Raw genomic sequence first — 8,821 nt, forward strand, 5'->3', positions numbered from 1 at the left:
GGAGATGGTTTAACTGAAGATGAGGCACGTAGCAACTCTGCCAATCGCCCTCTTGAGGGCCATGTGGGCGTGAAGAAGATCCTGGGGCGTTGGTCATGGTGGAAGGCTTTGCTCGTGGCTGAACTTGGCGATTTTCTTTCTGCGCGATGTGGGATGCCATTTGGAGATCTGTATCACCTTATATAGATGCCATCCGAGCATGGTAAAGGACTTATTTGCAAAAAAGCATGGATCGTTCATATTCGCTCAGTGCACGGAAATCAAAGCGTCAACAGGGGGGAATTGTAAAAGGCATCAAGATTATCACCAGATTGTCATCAGTCCGGACTATTATGAAGAACCCACCTTGCAAAGCCGAAAGATGAGCCGAATATTACGTCGTCATTGAAGGCAAGTTCGGGGGTACTGAGGGAGTCCTGGATTATGGGGTCCTCGGGCGTCCGGGCTATATAGCATGGGCCGGACCGATGGGCCGTGAAGATACAAGATAGAAGGCCTTTCCCCGTGTTCGGATGGGACTCTCCCTTGCGTGGGAGACAAGCTTGACGTTTGGATGTGTAGTTTCCTTCCTTTGTAAACCGACTTTGTACAACCCTAGGCCCCTCTGGTGTCTATATAAACCGGAGGGTTTAGTCCGTAGAGGCTATCACAAATCATACAGGCTAGGCATCTAGGGTTTAGCCATTACGATCTTGAGGTAGATCAACTCTTGTAACCCCTGTACTCATCAAAGTCAATCAAGCAGGAAGTAGGGTATTACCTCCATTAAGAGGGCCCGGACCTGGGTAAACAACGTGTCCCCCGTCTCCTATTACCTTCGATCCTCAGAAGCACAGTTCGGGACCCCCTACCCGAGAACGACCGGTTTTGACACCGACAACGGACGTGATGCCTATATTCATGATCATTGCCTTAGATATCATCATAACTTTGCGCTTTTCTATCAATTGCTCGATAGTAATTTGTTCACCCACCGTAATAATTTCTATCTTGAGAGAAGCCTCTTGTGAAACCTGTGGCCCCCGGGTCTATTTTCCATCATATAAGTTTCCGATCTACAATTTCAGTTTCCTATTTACTTTCTTTGCAATCTTTTACTTTCCGTTCCATAAACCAAAAATATCAAAAATATTACTTTGCCGTTTATCCATCTCTATCAGATCTCACTTGGCAAATAACCGTGAAGGGATTGACAACCCCTTTATCGCGTTGGGTGCAAGTTGGTGTTTGTTTGTGCAGGTATTCGGTGGCTTGCACGTTGTCTCCTACTGGATTGATACCTTGGCTCTCAAAAGCTAAGGGAAATACTTACTCTACTTTGCTGCATCACCCTTTCCTCTTCAAGGGAAAAACCAACGCAAGCTCAAGAGGTAGCACCTACAATTACTACAACTATTTTACTATTGCTAGAATTATCCTACTTATCTTTACTATGATTACTATTATTTTCTTTTGACCTTGTGGCTATCAAGAACAAGGGGAGTGACAACCCCCTTTGTATTTGTTGGGTGCAAGCAATTATTATTGTGTGTAGGTGATGTTGAAGTTGACTGTGTGATGCTTCCTACTAGTTCGATAAACCTTGATTCTTAACTGAGGGAAGTACTTCTGTTGTCGTGTTGCATCACCCTTCCTCTTCAGGGAAATCCAATAGCTCCTACGAGAGTAGCACGGGGCAGGAACAACTTCATGAGGACCTTGCTCAGCATCCATGGGCGCTATACGTGCAATAAACTTCCTCATGTTATCTTTACTTAATTGAGTTGGACAATTGTCATGTTTACTTTTAACTAGTTGGACTATTTGTTATGTTCAAATTTGAATCTAAATTTCAAATCTGATTTCATAAATTGTGGATTTTAAATGTTGTTCAATTATATGTGTTTGAAATATAATTATTTGAATTATATGTTGGTATAATTGTTGGGAAACGTTGCATGGAAAACAAAAAAAATTCTATGCACATGCAATGATCTATCCATTGAGATGAATAGCAACGAGGGGCGGGGGATTATGTCTACATACCCTCGTAGACCGTAAGCGGAAGCGTTTCACAACATGGTTGATGTAGTCGAACTTTCTTCGCGATCCAACCGATCGAGTACTGAGCGTACGACACCTATGCGTTCAACACATGTTCAGCTCGGTGACGTTCGCGCCTTCTTGATCCAGCAAGAAGGCCGGGTAGTGGATGAGTTCCAACAACACGACGACGTTGTGATGGTCAAGGTAAAGCTATCTCCGCAGGGCTTCGCCTAAGTGCTATGAAAATATGACCTGGGTTGTAAATGATAGAGGGGTGATGGTGTCCTGGACTAGGGGGTACTCACCACGTCGTCTCCCGACCAGCTGGATCGGGCTGAGGACCCCCATGGAGGTTCAGTCATGGGCCACTTTCGGGCAGCCCATGCCGCATACAAGGGAGATTGCATAAGACCTCGCGCCCAAGACAAGGACTCTTCGAAAACCCCAAGCCTCTGGTATGTTATATAAGCCGAGGCCAGGCTAGCCAATAGATGATCTCACATTCATTAGAACAATCCCGTAGTAGATACATGTACCCTGTACTACACCCCATATGAATACAATGAAAAGCAGGACGTAGGGTATTATTTCTTCAAGAGAGCCCGAACCTAGGTAAAATCCTATGTCCATGTTACCACCGCTCCAAGACGCCTAGCTTAGGACCCCTACTATGAGATATGCCGGATATAGAACCGACATTGGTGCTTTCATTGAGAGCCTGCTGGATGATCACCGTGGATCGATGAGATGATCAGATCGACTTCGATCTTAGATCGGATAAAAAAATTATGCGCCGGGCAACCGCTAGGCATCAACATAATTGCACAACCGACGACAAAAAGCATCCTCGTCGGCCGAGCACTGGCCTCGTGTGATCCAGGGTCCCAAGCGGACACGAAGGGGCCAGAAGGCGCCCTCCCCAGGCAGTGCATGCGTAGGGATGATCCTCTCCTCTCCTTTTCCTTGTATTTTATTTTTCAGGTAGCGACAATGTCGTTTGTCAGGTGGTGCAGTTTTGTTGATTCCCTTCATGGCTGCTACTTCACCTGGAGGTCAAACAAGTGTTAGAAGAGATGGAGCAAAGCTAGGGCACATGGAGAAATGCCTTGAGCTACTAGGTAGTACGAGTCCGATCAGTTTAGGCTTTTTCAGCTCGAATGTCGGCGCGTCGCTACTCGAACAGGAACATCAGGTTCCGTTTTTCCAGTTACCTGCACAGTATATATTAAATACGCACTAGATATTGTTCTGCTGGTTTGCATGATTTTTTCTGTGTAGACCTTTAGCGACCGATCTAAAATTCAGTCCATCCGGACATAATGTCACATGAGGAGATGATCCCCGCGCAAGTCCCATAACCAAGTGTGACACCCCCAATTCAATCGTACACTAATCATACACGCAAACGTGTACGATCAAGATCAGGGACTCACGGGAAGATATTACAACACAACTCTAAAATAAAATAAGTCATACAAGCATCATAATACAAGCCGGGGGCCTCGAGGGCTCGAATACAAGTGCTCGATCTTAGACGAGTCAGCGGAAGCAACAATATCTGAGTACAGACATAAGTTAAACAAGTTGCCTTAAGAAGGCTAGCACAAACTGGGATACGGATCAAAAGAGGCGCAGGCCTCTTGCCAGGGATCCTCCTAAACTACTCCTGTCGTCGTCCGCGGCCTGCACGTAGTAGTAGGCACCTCCAGTGTAGTAAGAGTCGTCGCCGATGGTGGCGTCTGGCTCCTAGGCTCCAGCATCTGGTTGCGACAACCAGGTAGAATGGAAAGGGGGAAAAGAGGGAGAAAAGCAACCGTGAGTACTCATCGAAAGTAATCGCAAGCAAGGATCTACACTACATATGCATGGGTATCTGTGTAAAGGGGCTATATCGGTGGACTGAACTGCAGAATGCCAGAATAAGAGGGGGATAGCTAGTCCTGTCGAAGACTACGCTTCTGGCAGCCTCCATCTTGCAACATGTAGAAGAGAATAGATGGTAAGTTCACCAAGTAGCATCGCATAGCATAATCCTACTCGGTGATCCTCCCCTCGTCGCCCTATGTGAGAGCGATCACCGGGTTGTATCTGGCACTTGGAAGGGTGTGTTTTATTAATTATCCGGTTCTAGTTGTCATAAGGTCAAGGTACAACTCCAAGTCGTCCTGTTACCGAAGATCATGGCTATTCGAATAGATAAACTTCCCTGCAGGGGTGCACCACATAACCCAACACGCTCGATCCCACTTGGCCGGACACACTTTCCTGGGTCATGCCCGGCCTCGAAAGATCAACACGTCGCAGCCCCACCTAGGCACAACAGAGCGGTCAGCACGCCGGTCTAAATCCTATGCACGCAGGGGTCTGGGCCCATCTCCCATTGCACACCTGCACGTTGCGAACGCGGCCGGAAGTAGACCTAGCCTAGCAGGCGTTCCAGTCCAATCCGGCGCGCGCCGCTCAGTCGCTGACGTCGCGAAGGCTTCGGCTGATACCATGACACCAAGTGCCCATAACTGTTCCCGCGTAGTTGGTTAGTGCGTATAGACCAAATGGCCAGACTCAGATCGAATACCAAGATCTCGTTAAGCGTGTTAAGTATCCGCGAATGCCGACCAGGGCCAGGCCCACCTCTCTCCTAGGTGGTCTCAACCTGCCCTGTCGCTCCGCCACAAAGTAACAGTCGGGGGCCGTCGGGAACCCAGGCCCACCTCTACCGGGATGGAGCCACCTGCCCCTTCAGCCCCCATCTCCGAACAGTATCATAAGTAATGTAACAGTATAAAGTATATAGCATATGCCTGAGATCACCTCCCGAAGTGATCACGGCCCAGTAGTATAGCATGGCAGACGGACAAGAGTGTAGGGTCACTGATGGAACACTAGCATCCTATACTAAGCAGTAGGATAGCAGGTAAGGGTAACAACTGTAGCAACAATGACAGGCTATGCAGCAGAATAGGATTAACCGAAAGCAGTAACATGTTACACTACTCTAATGCAAGCAGTAGAGAGGTAATAGGCGATATCCGGTGATCAAGGGGGGGGCTTGCCTGGAAGCTCAGCCGAGAAGGAGGGGTCGTCAACACCGTAGTCGTACTGGGTAGTAGCGGCGTCGGTCTCGGTGTCTAGCGAGAGAAGAGGGGGAAGAAACAATAAATACAATGCCAACAAATGCATGACGATGCATGACATGACAAAGGGTGATGCTAGGGGTGCCCAATCGCGGTAGTAGGTGATACCGGCGAAGGGGGGAAACATCTGGGAAAGTATCCCCGGTGTTTTGCGTTTTCGGACAAATGAACCGGAGGAGGAAAGTTGCAAGTTTGATAGGTTAGGGATGTGTGGCGGACGAATGGGCTGCGTATGCGGATTCGTCTCGTCGTTCTGAGCAACTTTCATGTACAAAGTATTTTCATCCGAGCTACGGTTTATTTTATATTAATTTTTAAAGATTTTATTCAATTTATAACTTATTATTATTAATTTAATTCGAAAATGGTATTACTGCATCGGCATGATGTCAGCATGACATCATCAGTCAACAGAGGTGTTGACTGGGTCAAGCTGACGCGTGGGTCCCATATGTCATTGACTTAGATTAACTAAACATGTTAATTAGCTTAATTACATTGATTACATTAACTAATTTTAATTAGCTTAGCTAAACAAAATTAATTAACTTAATTAATTAATTAATAATTAATTATTGATTTATTTTATTAACTTCTTTAAAAAAATCGTTCCAGGGGCGTGGGCCCCTTGTGTCATTGGCCCATGGCCAAAGTTGGTTCGGGCACTACGGGCGAAGCCCCAACCAGATTGGGCACTGGCCCAGGCGAACGGTGGGGGGGCTATGGCCATGGCCGGGCGCCAGCGGCAGGCGGAGCCGGTGAGGTCAGAGGCGGAGCGGGGCACGGCGCGGGGAGGGGGTGTGCGGTTGTGAGGGTAGGGTGGCCGACGCGGGCGAGGCCGCGAGCGTTGGCAACCACGGCCAGGTGCGCGCAGGGGAGGCCGCAGCCGGCAGCAGCTACAGCAGTACACGGGGTAGCGAGCACGGCATTGACGCGACGGGCACGACGAGGCGTGTGAGCTGTGACACCCAAGTTTTTATTTGAATTTTTTCAAAAGATTTTATTTGACTTGAAGGGAGTGATTTAGAAATTTTCTTCAAGAAAACCCTCACTCTCAAATATTTTCTTTATGACAAAATTTTTAATTTGGATTCACCCAAGATCTGCCTTTGACCTTGGAGGTTCTTGCTTTTCTTTTGGACTCAAGACAAAATGGTTTTCATTTGGGAAAATAACTTTTGAAAACCTTTTCTTGAATATGCACTATGGCTTTTGGAAAGTCCTTTGCCACTTTCAACTATTCCTCCTTGCCATGACATAAGTGCAAATCCTCTCTCCTAACCCTTCCCTCACCTTTGGATCATGATTTGCATCAAATCCAGCAAGTTGAACCTCCTCATATGATCATTTCCATTCAAATTCTATTCAAATAAATTTCTGTCTTCTCTTATAGCACTTGGAGATTTACAAAGGAACTCCTCTTTCTATTTTGATTTTTGGCCCCAAACTTCTTTCCCCTCCTAGTCCTTTGAACCCTCAACCTGGAGCCATGAAGATCCACTGGTCTCTAGTTCAAAAATTTCAAACTACATCAGCTGCAAGTTTGGACCAGATTTGCCAAATTTGGTGAAATTCATTCAAAACTTTCTCCAAAAATTCCAAGTAAATTCATGCAGCCCCTGGGTGCTTTGAGTGATCATCTCACCAAGTTACATCTCCAGAAATTTTTTATCTCTTTACCAAACCTACTGTCGAACACCTGCAATGCTTGGTCACTGTCAAGTTTCAGTAAGTTCAAACAACACTGCAGTGCTCACTGTCGTTTTCTTCAGAGACGGGCGTCGATCTCGCCAGTGCCATCGCGTCGCCTTGCTCCTCATCCTCTCCCTCTCGTCCCTGCACCGCACGAGTGCCTGGAATCTTGCAGGCGTCGACGACGAGCAGCAGAAGGTGCGCCGCCCCGTGACCGACGCCGGCGGCGGCTTTGCGGGCGCCAGCGGGAGACATGGCGCCGCCAACTCCACCCAGCGCCGCCCAAACCACCGGAGCCCGCCGCGTGGCCGTCCACTCCCCCGAATGCGCTGCCGCTCTCGTCGTGAACCCCAGGGCGCGGAGCGCGCTCTCTGCCGCCGTTGAGCCCGTGCGGTCACCTCACCGTGGACAGACGCCATTACGCCAAGAACAACCCCGTTCAGCTGCAAAACGAGTCCAGTAACATCCACTGATGCTGCTCGACCGCTCAAACCCCCTGCCAACCCACTGCTCCGCCGTAATCGCTCGCCGGAGATTCTCCATTCACGGCCACCCAGTCGATCTGCCTATAAATAGAGGCCCCGAGCTTCAACTCGAGCACCCACCAGCCCTACACTTCCCCTAGAGCACGCCTAGCCACTGGAAGAGCCCCAAGGAGGTCTCCTTCCTCGACTCCGGCCGCCGCGATCCGCCACGGGATCCAGCCCGATTCGCCCCCGTGTGTGCTCCGCAGCCTCCATTCTAGCGCCAGTAGCTTCCCCTTGCATCACCCGTTCTGACCCGCGCCTCAATTCGTACTTCGCAGCCCTGCACCGGAGTTCCCCAACCTCACCCGAACCGCCGTCCGCCGGAGATAGTGTCGCCGTCGACGTGGTGCTCCCCGTTGGACGAGTCCACCACCCACCGACGCGGAAGAAGACACTGAAGCTCTTGGTACCCTCCGTTTCTCCTAACTCGCCGTGGTTCGACGCCGGCGTCCACCGCCGTCTTCGGGCGCCGGCGAACTTTCAAACCTGACATGCGGGCCCCGCGTGTCAGCCTCTGTTTTATTTCCCCGAACCGTTTTCTGTTGGCGCCTTCGGGCAAAATACGTTTCCTCTTTGCGCTTGCGCATTCCTAGCCGAAGCGTTTTCTGTTTTCTCAGTTAAAACCCTGGAACTTTTCTGTTTCATTACAGAAAGGTCCCTGGACAGAAACCTTTATAACTTTTTAATAAAAAGGTATTTTTGAGTGATTCTTTTTCTGTCAATCTCCAAATTTTGTCTAGTTTTTTATGGGATTTATTTGAAAAATATTTGGCAAAGTTTCTGTGCATATGTTGGTTTTCACGTTAGTACCCCGTTTCGTGATTGCCGTAGGTTCCGGGAGAGGGGACGGAGCCGCGAACTTCGCCGAGCTAGACTCCGACTTCTCCGAACCAGGCAAGCATGTTTGAACATTTGATATGGCAGATGTTTTGCATGTTCATGTGAAAGTTTGTGCGTGGCATATGAGTGTCGGTAAATACCTCGTTGCTTGTAAGGCAACGACCCGGTTGTTCCGAAGTTGCGATGACCTCTGATGAGAGGTGGCCTAATCATGTGGTGACATGAAGGGCAGCAAGGTGGTACTGTTGTAGCATGCCAGCCTTGCGTCATCCGACTTTCTTCGACGTTAACGTGGTTGGAGCCACGTTATCGATCTTTTCCCGCATGTTCCAAAGTTACGATGACCTCTGATGAGAGGTGGCCTAATCATGTGGTGACATGAAGGGCAGCAAGGTGGTACTGTTGTAGCATGCCAGCCTTGTGTCATCTGACTTTTCCGACGTTAACATGGTTGGAGCCGTGTTATCGTCCCTTCCCCTTTCCGTGCTACCACATGTCTCATTGCCAGGATACGGTTTAGTAAGTTGGTAACCTCTTTCCGTGTACACACCAAAACAGAGAGGCCGGGATGATGGTACCTTGGCCCAGGATTAAAGCCAGTCA

This window comes from Triticum aestivum, chromosome 2D, assembly GCF_018294505.1.
Source record: "Triticum aestivum cultivar Chinese Spring chromosome 2D, IWGSC CS RefSeq v2.1, whole genome shotgun sequence".
In the NCBI taxonomy this organism is placed as follows: domain Eukaryota; kingdom Viridiplantae; phylum Streptophyta; class Magnoliopsida; order Poales; family Poaceae; genus Triticum; species Triticum aestivum.